The following is a 20,335-nucleotide window of genomic DNA, read 5'->3' as shown; positions in this document are numbered from 1 at the left end:
CTGTTAATACTTATATTTTTCTCCCCTTCTCTCTTTTCCCCCTTAATAGTTTTCCTTTTGACCACAACCTCCCTAAGTATTCCCTTATCAGCCCCCCTCCCTTTTCCTCCCCTTCCCCCTTACTTCTTTGCTCCCTACTAACAACCCCCCCTTTTCAAACCCCTTTCCCCCTCCTACTGACTGTAGGATATTTTTATACTTAATAAAGTATGTTATTTCTTCTTTGTATCAAGAGTGACAGGAACAAATCTAATGCAAAACTCCTTTCCCTCCCCTCTTTCCCTCTAATATGATATGTTTTGCATCTCTTCTCCATAGAGTCCTTTGCTTAATGGGTTGTTATTCCCTCCTTTCACCAGACCCAATGAGGGAAAAGCTCATATAATACTCATCTCCCTCCCTTCTTTTCCTCTGCTATATTGTTTTTATGCCTCTTTGTGTGGCATAATTTATCCTTTTCCATTCATTCATTCCTCTTTTTCCATTGCAGTGCCTGTGTAACCTTTAATAAGATTTTTAAAATTGTAATGTTATGTAATTTATACTCATACCCTTTACTTGTCTATAAACAGTTTCCTCTTATTTAATAACAGGGTGTGTGTGTGTGTGTGTGTGTGTGTGTGTGTGTGTGTGTGTGTATTTTCCTTGTTTACCTTTCTATGTCACTCTTGCATCTTGCAATTAGAGGTTGAATTTTCCATTGAGTTCTAGATTTTTCATCAGAAAGGTCTGGAAATCTGTTATATCATTGAATGACCATCTCTTTGACTGGAAGAATATGCTTAGTCTTGCTAGGTAGGTGATCCTTGGTTGTAACCCAAGCTCTTTTGCCTCACAGAAAATTTAATTCTACTGCCTCTGATCTTTCAGTGTTGTGGCTGCCAAATCCTGTGTGATCCTCACTATGGTTCCTCAATATTTGAATTGTTTCCTTCTGGCCACTTGAAGTATTTTCTCTTTTACCTGGTAGTTCTTGAATTTGGCCACAACATTTTGAGGACTTTTCAATTTGGGTTCTCTTTCAGAAGGTATCTGGTGGATTCTCTCGATTTCTATTTTACCCTCAAGTTCTAGTATCTCAGGGCAGTTTTTCTTAATGGGCTCTTGGAGAATGTCGTCCAGGCTCATTTTTTCATCATGATTTTCTGGTAGGCCTATGATTCTCAGGTTATCTCTCCTGGATCTGTTTTCCAGGTCAGTTATTTTCCCATTGGGATATTTTACCTCTTTTTCTAATTTTTCATTCTTGTTGTTTTGTTTGACTAATTCTTGGTTCCTCATAGAGTTATTTGTTTCAATTTGGTTTATTCTGGTTTTTAGCAAATCATTTTCCTTGGTTAGTTTTTGGAGATTCGTTTCCATATCATACACTTTTCTTTTGTTTTCTTTTTTTTTTAATTCATTTAGGGTTATTATATACTTTAGACTTATTTAGGGTTATTTTATACAGGTTTATATAATATCTAATTTCATCTAGAACAAGACAGCTTCCCCTCAGTGAAACCCTGGCCTAAGTATATTTGTTTTACATATTTACATCCATTAAACATGGAAGCTTTTCAACCTTATGGCACTGAATGATCATCTACACAGGACATCCTTCAAAAGCTACAATTAAGGACTCTCCTATTTTCTCAGCAATATAAGCCCGATTGAGATCTTCTGATCCATTTGTTTGACATTCGTGTTTAATGCCTGGAATTTTTTTTTTATTGCATCCTTGGAGCTTGCATAGATCATTTTACTTTTCAGAGGTGCTGGTTCTGGTGCCCATAGAAAAAACATCAACTCTTCTTTTCTGGATTCCTTTGTTTCAAAGCTTGCATCATATAAAGCATAGCAACAATACTTTTCAGGAAGCATTCCCACAAAATGTTTGAAAGGATCAGTAATGGTTACACCAACATCTCCCACTAAGATCTCTTTGCCTTCTTCCACAATGATGCATTTTTTGTCAGCACTGAGACAAAAGATAACTGCCTTCTTTCTTTTCTTGATTTCTTCTGGTGTGGAACATTTCTGAACCTCCATATCATAGAAAATGCAGCATAATTCATCAGCTACTTATACTCCAGAGGCCATCTTTCCAAAGCAGATGATCTGGAGTGTGATCTGGTTCCTGGGCTGGCGGAGGAGGGGAGGAGAGAGCCGAGAGTCTAGGCACAGCTACTGTCTATAGTGCAGAGGAGCAGCTTCCTCAGGGGAACAGCGAGAGCTGGCGGGAGGGAGGCGATGGCACCCGAGGCTGTCAGGGAGAGCAAGGGGTGAGAGCATACACTTTTCTGTTTAAGGAGCTGTTTTCTTCATTATACTGTTTTTCTAATTCTGCAATTTTGATTTTAAAAGAATTATTCATTTTGTCTTCTATCTCTCTCATTTTGTTTTCAAAGTTCCTTTTGAGCTTATCTAGCAGAGCTTTCTGTGCTTGGGAACTGTTCTCTGTTGATGTTTCATCTGTGGGTGTGGAGTCCACATTTTCTCCCTCTGAGTTTTGTTCCTCCCTCTGAGGATAGGATTCCAGAGTCTTTGTAGTCTGCTTTCTACCCATTTTGAGGCAGGGCCCTAGCCAGGCCCTTCCTCTAGGGTTCCCAAGGCTTTACTGTTGAGGGCTTTGCCCTGGGGCAATAGTTACTATGTTTTCAGGGTCGGGGGAGGGTTGGAGCAGGCTGGGTTCACTCTGTCATCCTGATCCTTGGAGGTCCTGATAGCGGCTTCTTTTTTTTAAATTTCTGGGCTCTGGAGTACTAGTCCCAGCAGTATTTGCTGTCCTGGAAAAGGGCACTGCATTTGGTTCTAACCATGCTCTTTCCAGTCCCAGCCCTTTGGTGAAAGGCCTGGTAGTGACCCTTATGACTTAGCCCCCTCATTGTCAGGCTTCCTCCCCGTCTACCCTGGGCTGTCATTTCCCAACCTGCCCCTGTGCACAGCGCTGTAGCTTCCCAGCCTGCCCCTGATCACTTACTTTAGTCAGTTTTTTTTTCTGATGTTTGTTCATTTTCTCAGCCTATTTCTTAATTTTTAAGTCTTTGTTAAAGTAGAACTCTGCTTCTAGGGTTGACTGTACACAGTCCCAAACACAGTTTCATGCAGCTGTTTTCAAAGATAATTCCAGGGATTTGTAAGTTTATATATATACACACATATTTATATATATATATATATATTGTCTATGTATAGTATATTCATGTATATACACACACAAAAATATCATCAGATATACACATGTTTATGTGAGTACACATGTATATCTATATACACACATACATACACACATATATACATATGTATGCATATATAGATAGAAATATACAGATATATACACATAGATACATATGGGCAGATATCTATAAGCATGCATAAATATACTCATACACATATATTTAAGACTATACTATGCTTATTTCTGCTTGCCATCTATTTCTCTGAAGGTGGATAGCATCTTCCTTCATAAGTCTAAGTCTTCCCATGGTTTTCTAAATCAACTAGCTCATCACTCCCTACATGACAACTATATTCCAGCATGAGATTTTATTCTTTGTTTTAATGGGGTGTAGTAGAAGGGTGAAAAAGTAACAAAGCAGAATTTTGCTACCAAAAATATTAATAGTTGGGAGTGGAAATAAAATATGAGCTTTAAATTTTTTGTTTCTTTGATTATTGGCTGCATTATATTTGGAGTTTTCTGTCCTCACCAATTGCCATCACTTCCTTTCATACTTCTCTATCGCTGGTATTGTTGCATTATTCTGAGTGGTGGCCAGGAAAAAGGTGAATTCCAGTATAAGATAGATAAACTCACACTTCTAGTGTAAAAAGTTTGGAGCCCATCAGATTATCCTCATGTTTCTTTTCATTTCTTGCTTTGACTTTTCTGACTATTAAATTTCCTTAATATAGTTATTATGCCATGGTGCTTGCCTTATGTCTCATAAATAAATGCATTAGCAAAAGCAATCAAAAAAGTAAAAAAGACCATGTTGAGAAAGGTGAGTATTAAAACTGGCTAGAAAAATCACTATAGTTACATGCTACAGAATCTGATAAAATGTTCTAATATAGAGTCTACTCACTGATTCTGACAACAATGATTATGTGATAATATCCTATCCTGTCAGTAAAACATGTTATTTTGAAGTTTGTTGAGCACCTAGAATTAGTATAAAACAATGCAATGGTAGCTGAGTCCACTCTATAATTAAGTTATGCCATAATCAATGAGCCCCTTGTATACTGTAATATTTTTATTCTAATTTATCTTAACAATCTAAGAAAGTATTTAATTGCTTTAATGATATTAGCCAACGCAGCCTTTATTACAGCATAGGGCATGATTGCCCTCCTTTAAGTTAATTTATAGCTCTCATTAACACTCTTGCCATTCCATTGTGAATAAAAATCTCCCAAGAATTGAAATCTCTCTGAACAGTAAGAGAATTATTGTGATTTATTGTTCACCCTTGCTGCAATGAGCACAGAGTTGATTTATTATCATTGGTCCCAAATGAGGTGAACAAGATTGGGATGGGGAGGGAGGGAAGTGAGTGGCTGAGAAGGCAGTTTACCCCTCTCAGTCACAAAATAACAGTTTAATATGGGGCCTGTCACAGGCTGTATGGGAGCATGATGGTATCTCAAGAGGACAAATCCTAAAACAATAACTAACTTGATAACCTCACTTCTAACAAAAAGCAAGTAATTATATTCCTTTGGTGGAAATGAAAAGTTAAGGGGGGAAAAATCTTATATATTCCAACATGTAGCCCTTCATTTTCTTTATCGTACTTCCCACTCCTTCCTTTCTAAGGAATACCCCTTCCTCTTCTGCTAACTAGTACATTATATGTATGTAATATATGGGTAGGAAAACTTGGATTATTATTTTCTTATCTCTCTCCATCTCTTTAATCTCTATTTGTCTATATCCCTTCCTTCCTTCCTTCCTTCCTTCCTTCCTTTCTTTCTTTCTTTCTTTCTTTCTTTCTTTCTTTCTGATCTTTGTTATTTTCTAACAACTATTGATATGTACCTCAATCATTTTTACCAGGAAGACCAAAAGCAATGAAAGTACTTAACGAACTTTCTGCCAAAAAGAAAGTTGTTTCAGGCCATTTAGATTCCTAGTTGTCATCACTGATGAAAGTTCCCAGTCTACATCAACTACTAGAAATATTATATTGCATTAAATTCTTTGTGACTTACAGAGTCTTGAGAAACTGTTGGAGCTTTCAAGGAGGGTAGGCAATTAAAAATAATTAGTAATAATTATTATTATTGCTTAAATCAGGGCTAATAAAATGCTAGAATATCAGAGTTAGAAAAGGGATAGTAAAAATCAACTTATTTTTTTTTTCCCCATTCATTTTATAGTTGAAAAAAATGGAGGCCCAGAGAGGGAAAGTAAATTTGTCAAGGGCACACAGGTAATTCTTGGAAGAACTGGGAATAAAAACCAGGGCTATCAAATCCCTGTCCTCTTGATTTTTGTTTTGTTTTTTGTGTTTCCTTCCATACTCTGTACTGAGTGTTCTTTGTATTGAGAGCACAGTAGCATAGGAGAATGATTTGTTCAAATGTGTGAGGAAGACTTAGGCCATCCTAATGAAAAAAGTCAATAGTGAATAAAAAAATATTTGTAAGTGTCTACTATGTTCTAAGTATTGTACTAATTGCTGGAAAAAAGAAAAGTCAAAAGACAAGCCATGTTTTCAAACAACTCAAAATGTCATTGAAGAGACAACAAGAAAACCACAATGTAGAAAGAAGCCATATAGAGGAAAAATTTCAAATAATAGAGGAGAGGCATCATATTTAAACTTGAGTGGTCATCTCCCAGCCTATGTAACCTTATGCTTGGATGTCACTTGGTCCCAGGGATGAATGTGGCTATGTTGGGACTGAGAACGAGGAAGAAAAGGCTCAAGTTCCTTAAACTCTTATGCACATGTGGTTTAGATCTGAAGCTTCATTGGAGCTATTTGATATGCAAATAACTGTACACTCTTACAAATCAACCTAAATAGGTCAGTAACATGAAATTTTAAAGGATTTCCTTATAGATTTTTAGATCCTTCAAGTTCAGAATATACAAAAATGTCATTCCCTCATTTTCATGCTATAAGGAAACACTCATGACTCATACTGATTGAATTGATTATCTGTTAATGGTATGTGTTTTAATCTCCAAAAAGTAATGTATCCACAGTTTTTGAACTTTTTTTTTTCTTTCTGACACTCCAAGAAAGCTTTGCACCTTGTTTGAGAAGCTCTTTACAAATCATCATAAAAGAAAAATTATTTCAGAAGCACATAAAGTCTTTTTTACATGCACTTTACCCACAAAGCTCAAACACATCTTTCATTTTGATCACAGAAATGCAAATTTTCTGACAGGCAAAATACAGCATGACTAAGTCCAAATCTAGTAGAGTACATTGACTCAAATGAAAAAGATAATGCAATGAAACATAATGGAATTTACTCAGCAGAATTTTTGAAGAGCATATGCTTTACATCACCAAGTTATTGTTTTTTAGGTTTATTATACAACATTATTTTAAAATAATTTAGCCAGTTAACATGAAGAAATAATATTTATAAAGGATAGGAAATTTAAGCACACTTGTATTCTTTAAAAAACATTTTTCCCCACAAAGGCTTTGATAAGAATCATATTAGAATTGCATACAAAACAACAACAGAGGCTCATGTATTTTGTTAGGCTGAATTTCTTAAATAAAGAACATGAGATTTATGCTTAAGTCTTACTTGCATATTCTTGATAATAACTGTTATATAAAATGAATGGCTCCTGGTTGAAGAAGGAAGAGAAAACATTTTGTTCTATAAAATACTTCTGGTGCTCCCTGGGTTCCAAGTCCGCTTCCTTCAAACACTGTAGAATAGAAAGAAGGGTGTTGCGCCAATCAGTTCGCATTGAAAAAACCTCACCCAACTCATGTTTGGAAAAGGAATGTAGAAGACGGAAGCAATCACACGTAATGGATGCAAGGGAAATAGATTATCTATTTCCCAGATACTAAAAAAAAAAAAAAGATATAGGAATAAGGAGGAGGATGAAGATGAGGGATAAAATAGAGTAGAAGAGAGAGCTAACAGCAGACAACCCTTATTTTCTTGATAACAGAGAATGAAATCCTTTGCCAAGAATAACAAGTGAAGAAAAAGCGATGAAAGAGCCTTCAGAATCTGGGAGTACTTTCAATAGGATGTCTCAGAGAAAAATAAAAGATTTTCACAGAGCCTGTATAGTTTCTATTGATTAAATGAGTTGACTAATAGGGGACCAATGACAGATACCTAGATCATTATCAAAAGACATCCTTCGAAGTGAACATTAAATAATTAGTTAATTAATACTCTTTGGAGTACAATTTAACCAGTTTCAAATACACTTAATACTCATCTCTTTAACAAGGATGACATTAGAAACTTTGTTAAAACTGCCGAAATCTATTGATGCCACTTCATGGCTATAACAATAATCTTGTAACACTGACTAGACAATCCAGTCATTTCAAACAGAATTTGTTAAATTCCTACTATGTACAAGGTACAGTATTAAATGGCAGGCATTGCACTAGGTGCTGGGGATACAAAAGCAAAAACAAAAAAAAACATGCTAAGAGAATAACTCCTTAAAGAAAATTTAAGGTGTCTATTTAGCAGCATTTTACTTCTCATATATTCACAATACATTTGTTATTATGCTCTGAATTTTACTGGAATTTAAAGTCAATTTTTTTTTTATGAATTTGACACAGTTCTCTATATGATTGAGAAATGAGGCCTTTATCAGAGAAACTTGTTTATTTTTTTTCTAGTTGCTATTGCTAATTGTATTTCCCTCCATGCTACCCTGCCCTCGTGTTTATTCTATTCTTTCTCTCCTTTTACACTGTCCCTTCTCAAAAGTGGTTTGCTTCTGACTACCCCTCCCCCAATCTGCCTTCCTTTTTATCACCCCCCTCCCCCTTTTGTTATTCTCTTTTCCTCCTAGTTTCCTGTAGGGTAAGACAGATTTCTATACCCAGTTGAGTGTGCATGTTATTCCCTTTTTGAGGTTAATTCTGATGAGAGTAAAGTTCATTTTTCTTCCCCTTACCTTCTTCCCTCTTCCCCTCCACTATAAAAAGCTTTTACTTTCCTCTTTTATGTAAAATAATTTACCCTATTCTCCCTCCCCCATTTTTTCTCCCAGTACATTCCTCTCTCACCTTTTAATTTTATTTTCAAACACCATCTCTTTATATTCAACTCACACCTGTCTATACAGACTAACTCTCCTTTACCTGCCCTCTCTTTCTCTCCACTGTAAAATCTTTTCTTACCTCTTTTATGTGAGATCATTTACCCCCATTCTACCTTTAGCTTTCTCTTTCCCCAAGTACATTCCTCTCTCAATCCTTAATTTTATATTTTACATTGCATTCCATCATATTCAAATCACACCTATTCCCTTTATATAGACATCTTCTAACTGACCTAATAATCAGAAAGTTTTCATGAGTTATAAATATTATCTTCCTATGAAGTAATGTAGGCAGTTTAACCTTATTCAGTCCCTTATGGTTTCCCTTTTTAAGCTATTCTTGAATTTTGGATTTGAAAGTCAAATTTTCTATTCAGCTCAGGTCTTTTATGAATTGTTTGCAAGTTCTCTATCTCATTAAATATCTATTACACCCCCCTCTCCAGAAGGATTGTACTCAGTTTTGCTGGGTTGGTAATTCTTGGTTATAATTCTAACTTCTTTGCCTTCTGAAATATCATACTCCAAGTCCTCAGATCCTTTAATGTAGAAGCTGCTAATCTTATGTTGTCTTGACTATGCTTCCACCATTCTTGAACTGATCCTTGCTGCTTGGAATATTTTCCCCTTGATGTTTGAACTCTGGAATTTGTCTACAATTTCCTGACAATTTTCATTCTGGGATCTCTTTCATGAGGCAATCAGTGGATTCTTTTTTTTTTTTTTTGAATTTTGGTGGGAGGAAGGTAGGGCAGTTGGGGTAAGTGACTTGTCCAAGGTCACACAGCTAGTTTCTGTGTTAAGGGGCTGGATTTGAACTCAGGTCCTCCTGACTCTAGAGTCAGCCCTCTATTCACTGTGCCACCTAGCTGCTCCTAATTAGTGGATTTTGTTCCTTTTGTATTTCCCTCTCTGGTTCTCATGAAGTCATTAGCTTCCTTTTGCTCCATTTTAATTTCTAAGTTATTTTCTTCATTAATCTTTTTGATCTCCTTTTCCATTTGATTAATTCTACTTTTTAAGGCATTTTCCTCCTCATTGGATTTTTGCACCTCTTTTACTATTTCTCCTGATCTATTTTTAAGGTGTTACTTTCTTCAGCCTTTTTTGTTTCTCTTTTATCTAGCTGTTGATTTTTTTTTCATCTCTCATGTTTAGTAACTTTCTCAGAGTCACAAAGCCAGTAGGTATCTTAGGCCACACTTGAACCAAGGACCTCTTGACCCACAAAACCAAATAATTTGAGTTTGAAATGACTAAATAACTATTTAGTCAAATTCATACCCTGATATGGTATTCTCAGTATAACATTCTTGACTATTGATCATACAGTTTCTCATCAAAAATGTACAAGGATGGGAACTTTTTCGCTTATTAAGACAATCTATTCCACTCTTGGATAAGACTAATTGTCATAAGTTTTTTTTTTTTTTAATATTAAGTCTAAATTGAGCTCTTTGTGACTTGCACCCTCTGTAACAGGTTTGTTTTTGTTTGTGTTTTTGTTTCTGGGTCCAAACAGAACAAGACAAATCCCTGTTTGATATGCTATTCTTTCCATATTTGAAGACAGCTGTTATATTCCTTGTGTGTTCTTTCATACGTGCTAAATATGCCCAGTCACTTCAATTTATCCTTATATATCATGGACTAAAGCTCCTGATCATCCTTGATCTCTGCACACTTTCTTGCTTACCATTTCCTCTTAAAATGGACTTCCAAGAACTGAATATATTTTTTTCAGATGAGGTCTGACCAAATAAGAGTACTATCAGATAAGGGAACTATAACTACTATACATTTGGAGACTGCAATACTAAATTAGCTGAAAATAATGTATTTTTATATCATATCATGATGTAAATTCACTTGCATTCCATTAAAATCCCAAGACATGTTTGGAACAACTGTTGACTCCTTTCTATTCATGGTTTCCCAATCTTGTATTTGTAAGGTTGATATTTTTTACCCCAAGTGTCTTTACATTTATCCCTATTTTTAAAAATAATATTCAGGCAATACTCAATCCTGTAAAGGTCTTTTATTGATAAGGCCTATATTAAGCATTTAAAATATACCAGGAACTATATATATATTGTGTAATGGGAATACAAATACAAAAAAAGAAAAATACTCTCCACCTTTATAGACTTTGCATTCTGTTCTTTTTTGCTTTTTTTTAAGAGGGCAATTGGGGTTAAGTGACTTGCCCAAGGTCGCATGGTTAGTTTTTATGTCTTAAGTGTCAGAGGCCAGATCCAAACCCAGGACCTTCTGACTTCAGGGCCGGTGCTCTACTCACTGCAACACCTAGCTGCCCCAAATATCTATTTTTATTTATTTTTTGCTTTTTATTTGGAGGGCAATTGGGTTTAAGTGACTTGTCCAAAGTCACACAGCTAGTAAGTGTGTCAAGTTTCTGAGGCCACATTTGAACTCAGGTCCTCTTGGCTCCAGGGCCTGTGCTCTATTCACTGTGCCACCTAGCTGCCCCACTTTTTTCTTTTTCTTTTTTTCTTTTGCCTTTTGGAGGGCAATTGGGGTTAAGTAACTTGCCCAAGGTTACACATCTAGGTTTTTTGTTTGTTTGTGTGTGTGTGTGTGTGTGTGTGTGTGTTAAGTGTCTGAAGCGGCATCTGAATCCAGGTCTTCCTGACTCCAGGGCTGGTGCTTTACTCACTGTGCCACCTAGCCACCCCCAGAGGTTGCATTCTAATGGGGAAAGATCACAAAAAAAGAAATGTTGAAAACTATCCTGTGGGTGTGGTACATGCAAGGCAACTTGACTTTGAAAGGTCAAGAAGTGACACAGAGGTCTTGTTTAGGAAGAGAAAAGAAAAAAGCTCCCCTAACAGAAACCAGTATGATTCCATGGTCAGAATAGAAGGTTTCAGTGATAGGGAGATAAGGTGGATTTATATGCTAGCCTAAGTTCAGTTGGAATGGGTTTGAATGTAAGTAGACTCTGGATTTGCTGTTCAATGTGTTAGATATCTGGGCAAGTTCTGTGATTGTGAGTGTGCTATATATGTCTTTAAGTCATTTATAAAAATGTTTATCAGCACATGGTCAATTACAATTGCCTGAGTTACTCTGGAGGAGTTCTCTTGTTGTGTTGGCATTAATCTACTATGAATCCACAGGTTTTTTTGTTTTTTTTTTTGTTTTGTTTTGTTTTTGGTGGGCAGTTGGGGTTGTGTTTTGCCCAAGGTCACACAGCTAGTTTTTTGTGTGTTAAGTGTCTGAGGCTGGATCCAAACCCAGGCTCTCCTGACTCCAGGGCCAGTATTCTATTCACTGCACCACCTAGCCGCCCCAAATCCACAGTTTTGTTTCACAGGATAAGTGATTTCTTTTTCTTCATTTTTTTTGGAGGGGGAAAGGCAAGGCAAATGGGGTTATGTGACTTGCCCAAGGACAAACAGTTAGTAAGTGTGTCAAATGTCTGAGGTCAGATTTGAAATCAGGTCCTTCTGACTCCAGGGCTGATGTTCTATTTCCTGTGCCACCTAACTGCCCTGATGAGTGATTTCTAAATATTTGAGGAATAAATAATTAGAAATAGTTATTATTCTTTAAGTCTTAACATCTAATTGTTTTTCACTGTTCATGCCTGTGTCAAGTTTGGAAATTCATATTTTCAGGCAGTAATATAAAAAAGTATAGATGAAAAATTCATAATCTCTGAAAATTATGAAAACATCTCTGCTATCATTACATTTCTAAATATGAAAATATTATATTGCTGTTTCTGTGTGGTGAGATAAGTTAATTTTCTTTTTTAAAATGTTCTTTGTCTTTGAAATTGGGAAGGTTTTATTTTTTAATTTTCAACATTTGTTTTTATAAGATTTTGATTTCTGTTTTTCCCCTCTCTCTCCCTTCTCTCTTCCCTGAGACAGCAACCAATGTGATATAAGTTGTACATAAACAATCATGTTAAATATATTTCCACATTAGACCTGTTGCAAAATAAGAATCAGAACAAAAGGGGGGGGGGGAAATAATGAGGAAGAAAAAAAAAGAAAACCTGAAAATATCATGCTTCAATCTTCATTGAGACTCCATAGTTCTCTCTCTAGAAGTGGACAACATTCTCTATCATGAGTCCTTTTGAATTGTCTTGGATCATTGTATTGCTGAGAAGAGCCAAGTGTATAGTTGATCATCACGCAATATGGCTATGGCTGTGTACCATGCTCTCTTGCTTCTGCTCACTTTTACTCAAGCAGCAGTTCCTGTAAGTCTGCCCAGGTTTTTCTGAAATCTGCCTATTCATCATTTCTTATAGCATAATAGTGTTCATTACATTCATATACCACAACTTGCTCAGTCATTCCCCAATTGATGGTTTTCCCTTCTATTTCCAATTCTTGGTCACCACATAAGAGCTGCTATAAATATTGTTGTACATGGGGGTCCTTTCCCTTTTTTATGATCTTTGGGATACAGACCTGGTAGTGGTATTGCTGGATCAGAGGGTATGCAGAGTTGTATAGCCCTTTTGACATGGTTCCAATCACTCTCCAGAATGGTTGCGTCAGTTCACAATTCTACCAATAATGTATTAGTGTTCGAATTTTCCCACATCTCCAAAATTTATCATTTTCCTCTTCTGTCATATTAGTCAATCTGATAGGTGTGATATGGTATCTCACAGTTAATTTAATTTGCAGTTCTCTAATCAATGGTGATTTAGAGATGCTTTTTCATATGACTATAGATAATTTAATTTTTTTTTCATCTGAAAACTGCTTGTTCATATCCTTTGAACATTTATCAGTTGGGAACTGACTGGTATTCTTATAAATTTGACTTGGTTTTCTATATATTTTGAAATGAGGACTTTATCAGAAATACTGACTCTGAAAATGATTTCCCAGCTTTCTGCTTTCCTTATAATCTTGGTTGCATTGGTTTTGTTTGTGAAAAACCTTTAATTAATGTAATTATAATTATTCATTTTGTACTTCATAATGTTCTCTATTTATTGTTTGCTCATAAATTCTTCCCTTCTCCATAGATTTGGCAGGTTATCTAGTCTTCTTTCTTAATTTGATTATGGTATCAGAGTTTATGTCTAAATCATTTGCCTATTTTAACCTTGTCTTGGTATAGGGTATGATATGTTTGCTGATGATCCCCTAGTTCTTTCCATACTATTTTCCAATTTTCCCAGCAGTTTTTTTGTCAAAGAGTGAATTCTTATCCCAGAAGCTGAAGTCTTTGTGTTATTCAACAGTCGATTACTAATGTCATTGAGTACTATTTCTTTTGTAGCTAACCTATTCCACTGATCTGTTACTCTGTTACTTAGCCAGTACCAAATAGTTTTGATGCTTGCTGCTTTATAATATAATTTTAGGTCTGGTACAACTAGGTCATCTTCCTTTTCATTTTTTTCCCCTTAATTTCCCTGATATACTTGATCATTTCATCTTCCACATGAATTTCGTTATTTTTTCTAGCTCTATAAAATAATTTTCAGTAGTGTTATTGGCATCACACTGAATAAGCTAATTAAGTTATGTAGAATTGTCATTTTTATGAGCAATTATTTTCCAATTGCCTAAAATTGACTTTATTTGTATGAAAAATATATTGTGTTCATATAGTTTCTGGGTTTTTCTTGTCAATAGACACCTAAATATTTTTTATATTGTCTACAGTTATTTAAAAAGCAATTTCTCTTTCTCTTTCTTGCTGGTGGACTTTGTCAGTAATATATAGAAATGATGAGGATGCATTGAGTTTATTTTATATGCTGCAACTTTGCAAACATTTTTAATTATTTCAAGTAGATTTTTTTTGGTTGATACTCTAAGTATACTATCATATCACCTGTGAAAGTGATAGTTTCCCCCATTGACTATTCTAATTCCTTCAATGTTTTTTCTTCTCTTTTTGCTAAAGCTCACATTTCTAGCATAATATTGATAATATTGTTTAATAATGGGCATCCTTGTTTCACCCCGATCTTATTGGGAAAGATTCAGGCTAATCTCCATTACATATAATGCTTGCTGATGGTTTTAAATAGATACTACTGATAATTTTAAGGAAATTTAAATTATTCCCATGTTCTCTAGTGTTTTTAATAGCAATAGGTTCTGAATTTACCAAAAGAGAAGTTTATTTTCAAAACAGATAGAATTCAGTCTTTAGTTGTGAATGGTATGAATGACACTTTTGGTGTTTTTGTTTTGTCTTGTTTTAGTTTCTTAGTCCCTTAGGATCATTAAGCATGCAAGTCTGATGGAGGAGGGTCCTCAAAAGAACCTGGGTTGCTTTAGGACTGTCAGTTCAGACTAGAGCTGGGAAAGTCTCTGTGACATCTATGTCAGAAACAGAAGCACTAGCCTTGTCAGTTCTGCTTTCTTGACCATCCGCCAAGTCTGTGTCTGTCTCAACTACCTCTGCTGCCACCTCTCAGGAGACCTCTGCTTCCACTTCCGGTGCCCCCTAATTCATCTTCCATTGCGGTATCACATCTTTGCTTGATTTACAGAAGTAATAATCCACCAAAGACTCTTTTATGAGAACCTCCTTACTCTTGGACTTGTAAAGTACAAAACTCTTCTTGGTGCCCTCATTTGGTTTGTGGATATTAAATACTACTTTTGCCTACTCTATTTTGAATATCCTTCCACATATTCCATGTCATCTCTTGTGGACCCTCTTCTTTCACCTATTCAAATTTATTTTCTTATTTTCTGTATCAGTCACTGGATGCTCTTCTGCTTCAGTTGTCTCCTGAGTCATAGTATTTTGCTCCATGTCAGTCAATTCCCCTTGGTCAGTTTCCCAATTATGGGAACTGTTTTTTTTTTTTTCTGTCTGAAGTTTCTGGCAAGGTCTTCTACCAATTGTCTTAAGCATTCTTTCTTGAGTGTGGTGGGAGTGGCAGTGCCTTGTCCTCCTTGTTGGCAGCATTGGAGGAGTCATTTTGACTATTATAAATAAAGAAATTAACTTCAAAGGACATATAAAGGGACACTATCTACATCCAGAGAGATTTATTTAAAATCATTCTATACATGCTTCTATTCATCAGTGCTTCCCCCTCCCATGCCCTCTTGATGCAGATAGTATCTTCCTTCATATGACATTTGAAGATGATTTATATGTGTGTATACACATACATGTACACATGCATATATATGCATATTTTTATCTAATGGAAGTTATGGGAGAAGGGAAGAAGACAAAGAAATGTATATGACAACTTTATCATACATTTAAAAGGAATAGCAAGTTATACATAATGGATTGGCAGGTTCATGTGTGTTTTACTATGTTATGCTAATACTGATTTTATTCCATAAGATAAAAATAAATAAAATAAATCTTATCATCCAATATGGAGTGGAGGAACTTTACAACAGTTAACACAATTAAGAGTACAGGCTTGTTCTTTAAACAGGATTCTAAAAGAGGATCATTAAAATTATAAATGCAAAATAATAAGGCTGTACCAATTTGTAAGTCTTTCCATACTGTGCAATTCTTCTTCACTACATTGTTCCCAGCTCTGTTGTTTAGATGGCATTGCTTTTCATCAGTAAGGAATCGGAGTGCCAATGCCATCTGGTATTTTATAGCATTGCATATCCCTAACACCATAGGTAAAGCACCTGTGCTAAGTTAGATTTAATACTTTTGTGTCCATGACATTTGTGCTTTTATATTATCATTGGACACATGGAAATGGATTTATTTTCAAGAAAGGCAATTTCTACCACTTAATCTCCGAGTTCAAGAGGCAGTCTTGTGACTTCAGTAACTACATTGATATGAGAGATAAATGCATATGTGGATATCTGTATAAGAAAAGCTTAACATTAACAATTTTATGCTGAGAGTCACAAGAAAAGGGATGCTCTCCATAGAAAATTCTGGTAAAAGCAACAATACCTCTCAGTCTTTAATTACTTGTGAAAAACTAGATTTAAAGCAGGTAGTGTTTGATAAGGGCATAGGTATTTAGTTTCATTGTAATATGCTAAAAAAAAAACCAGACTTAAAAATCATTAAATATTGGCAGGCCAGCCAGAATTCTCTATGTCGGTATCCAGGACCATAGAATATATGTTGACTACATGACTAAGCAATGTTTGTGTTTATAGAACTAATTCCTCACATAAACTAGTAACAATGGTTAGAACCAAACATGAAACTGTGGTTTAAGTTTACAAAAATACAAGATTACATACTGTCACCTTATTTGTTTTATATGAAGAATAGAATCACATGAAATGCCAGATTAGATGAATCAAAAGTCAGAGTTAAGGTTACTGAGAGAAATAACAATCTCAAAGAGGCAGATGATACCACTCTGATGGCAGAAAATGAAGAGGAATTTAGAAGTCTCTTGATGAGGGTGAAAGAGGAGAGTATAAAAATTGGCTTGAAGTTCAACATAAAAATATAAAACAAAAACAAAAACTAAGATCTTTGCAACTTCCCTGTCTCTTACTCGCAAAAACATGGAGAACAAAAGGAAGCAGAATCATATTTTGTAATCTTGGGCTCAAAGATGACTGCAGATTGTGACTGAAGTCATGAAATTTTAAAAAAATGCTTTCCTTATGGAAGGAACAATATGTAAATCTGGAGAGAACACCAAAAAACAGATATCACCTTGCTAACAATAGGCTGTATAATAAAATCTATGGCTGTTTATTTTTTTTCCAGTAGCTTTTTTTGGCTGAGTGTTGGATTATAAGAAAACTGAGTGTCAAAGAATAGACACTTTTAATTTGCAGTGTTGCAAAATACTTTTAACAGTCCTTTGGACAGTAAGGAGGTCAATTGTGTGACTGGAGAGATGTGATGGGCTATAGAATTTCACATGTAACATCTTTCTATTTCTTTCTCCTAACTTCCATTAAGCATTGGAAGGGTGTGTTCATTATTTTCCTAAAGTTTTGTAGAGGTAAGAATGTGGGTCAGTAGGTATTAGCATTTTCTTCATTACTTTTTTGAAACATATTCTTTAATTTTCTTCAAATCCTTATTATCCTCCCCTATTTTTATATTTTGAGTATGGTCTATTGAATATATCAAGGAAAATTAGATACCATTTTACTGGCTTCTTTGTCTTTGGTTTATAAGCTTTTCTAATCAATTTTATCTTGTCCTTCCAAGTCCTTCACTCCACTTGAAAGAAAGAAAAAATGAATAAATAGTTTTCCCTTCCCCCTGTTATCCCTTACTTGTATGCATCCCAGTAATTATCCTATATTTTCTTTGATATTCCTTTTTACCTCCTTCAATATAGTATTAAAAAAACAGAAAAGAAAAGAAAATATCTTTACAATTACCATTAATAAACAGACTCAGTTCCTTTTGGAATTCATTGCTGCTGACATAGTTCTTTCAGGCTAGTACTATCCTTATGTACTTATCCACTGTTACTCTTCTTCATTTTGTTCTTTTCTATATTTCTTTTTTTTTAATATAGAGTCAGTCATTGAGTACTCTATTAATCCAGAGTTGTCCTTATAGTCAGCCATTCTTTTGCTTCTTCCTCTTTTCCACTTGAATTTCATAATTCATTCTTAAGAGATAATAATCTCCTTCAGACTGATTTTTCCTTCAAAAAATAGATTAGATCTTACCCATTCTTTTTTTTTTAAAGCAATTGGGGTTAAGTAACTTGCTCAAGGTTACATGGCCAGTTATTATTTCTGAGTGTGGTGCTGAGTATCTGAGCCCGGATTTGATCCAGGTCATCCCGACACTGGAGCCGGTGCTCTTACTCACTGAGCCACCTGGCCACCCCTAAGCAATTGGGGTTAAGTAACTTGCTCAAGGTTACATGGCCAGGTGTATCTGGGTGGGTGCTAAGTGTCTGAGCCCGGGATTCCATCTCCAGGCGTTCTCAACACTGGAGCCGGTGCTCTTACTCGCTGTGCTACCTGGCCGCCCCCTTACCCATTTTATCTCTGAAACACATGAAATCTATTCTATCAAAGGCAATGGTTTATATAAAACTGTACCTGGATTTCTTCTCCTCTTTCTCAAATTCAGTGATAGAATACTTACTTATCTCTGAGATTCCTTCCTTCTCTCAACTTTCTAACCAAATCTTTATTGGTCAGATTTTGAAAAAAAAAACACAAAGTTTTCTTTGTCATTTTCTTTGTTTTGTGAAGTATGAGTTTATCATTAGGGTAAGTAAAATTTCCCTCCTTTGGATAGATTGAGAGTTCTTGCAGAGATCTTGATAATTTCCCTTCAGTACAATGTTTTTCTTTGGTGACAGGATGTTAACCTGTTTCTCACATTCTCATTTTAATTTATCTTTTAGTCCATATATTCCATTATATACCTTTACAATATCTTTTTGTTTTCTCCCTTTGTCAACCATATCAAATACCTATACTTTTATAGGTAAAGTTATAATCTTAATATACAATGCTACTCCATATCTCTTGTCTATTACTTTCCTTTTGAATAAGGCATGTACTTTCAGAAATCTATCCCAATCATGCACTTAATCCCTACAAGTACAATAATATGTCTCCCCCTTTTAAAAGGGGGAAGAGATGAGCCTGTGTTTTCATTATCATAGGGAATTCTAGACGAAGAATCTCATTACCAATGAAGATTTGATCAATTTTCTCCAACTTACAGTCCAATCGAGTTGTTTGGACCAGTGGCATGCAAACTTTTTTGATCAGCAACCTTTCTCAATAATTTGATTAAAAACAATATCCTCCCTCTGTATCCATCTCTATTTCTGTCTCTCTCCATGTGTCTCTCTGTTGCTATCTGTCTCTCAGTCTCTGTCTCTCTCTCTCATTCTCTCTGTTTCTCATTTCTTATTTCTACATTGCTTCCTTTCCTTTACCATCTCTTTTCTTTTTCATCTTAACACCTTTTGAACTAATTCAATACAGATTCTCTGTTTTAAAAAAAAATATTTAAAAACATTAACATTCTTAGAGTTATACTTTCCTCCTATTCCATTAAATTGTTATCACCACATCATCATACATTTTCTTCCAATTGCTCACATAAATTTAAATTTCTCGATTTTTATTAGCTTTATGATTCTGTTTCAAAGTCTCTATTTAGCTTTTTTCTTATAAGAAATAATTGAAAAAATATTCCATTAAAGATACATTTTCTTTAGTTTTATTCATTTTTCCTCTGTCTGACCATAACTAAATCATGTTTCATATAATGGCAGTTATGGAGCCACATCTTAGATCCTTGTAGCACTAAAAATGGCTTCCTAAAGAGATGATCTCACTCCTTTTTTCACCTATTTAATAATTTGAAATAATCACTTTTCCCTCCCTTAACTGGGTTGTTTTCCCATTCTAAACCTTCTCACATAAGTGAAAATTTCATTTTTTTCTTAATAAAAAAATAGACTTTTCAACTCTAAGAGACCTCAGAGGAGGACTGGTCACAAATCCTCATTTGACAAATGACGAAATTAATACTTTATGGAAGCCAGTGATTTGCCCAAAGTCATATATGCAACAAGCACCAAAGTTAAGATTTTTGCACAGATTTTGTGACTACAAAGGCAATGCTCTTTTCCACTTTAATATTCTATCTTTTTTGTCTCTTCCTTGAAGTAATTCTATTCTTTCAAGAAATACTTCATTTTCCCTGATATCCTGCTGAGCAGAAATGCATTCCTCTACCGTTTTTTCTTTTAGAAAACAATTTACTTTTTTTAAAATTTGTATTTATTGCATGTTATTGGTATAAAAGAAGTTTAAGATCTTTTAAGACTATTTCTTTTTGCCTTCCCTTTTTTTTTATTCTAAACAGACCTTTGGTGTCATTAGTATACTGAAATCTTGGTGAAAGACCTCCCCTTTGGTATAGTTTGGCACCTTCTCTATGCTTTATAGTTTTAGAGAGTTACTCAGGACATTAAGAGGTTAAGTTATTTGCCCAGCATTATATAATTAGTATGTCAGAGAGGGACAACTTTTAAAAAGGGTTTTTAATCTTGATACAAATTTCTTTCCCCTATGCAACAGTACCTCTCTTGCCTTTCATATATATATATATATATATATATATATATATATATATATA

At 34.9% G+C, this 20,335-nt stretch overlaps 1 pseudogene; it reads right to left on the bottom strand.

Annotated features, from left to right (window-relative positions):
* Positions 1-1,419: 1,419 nt before the first annotated feature.
* LOC138158375 (destrin pseudogene) lies at positions 1,420-2,127 on the bottom strand (annotated as a pseudogene).
* Between the last annotated feature and the right edge of the window lie 18,208 nt (positions 2,128-20,335).

Source organism: Petaurus breviceps, unplaced genomic scaffold (genome assembly GCF_028583685.1).
Source record: "Petaurus breviceps papuanus isolate PSGF00001 unplaced genomic scaffold, PetGlider_PUasm1.0 174, whole genome shotgun sequence".
NCBI lineage: Eukaryota > Metazoa > Chordata > Mammalia > Diprotodontia > Petauridae > Petaurus > Petaurus breviceps.
The sequence above is the reverse complement of the archived record's forward strand: the minus strand, read 5'-3'. Positions and strand labels throughout refer to the sequence as shown.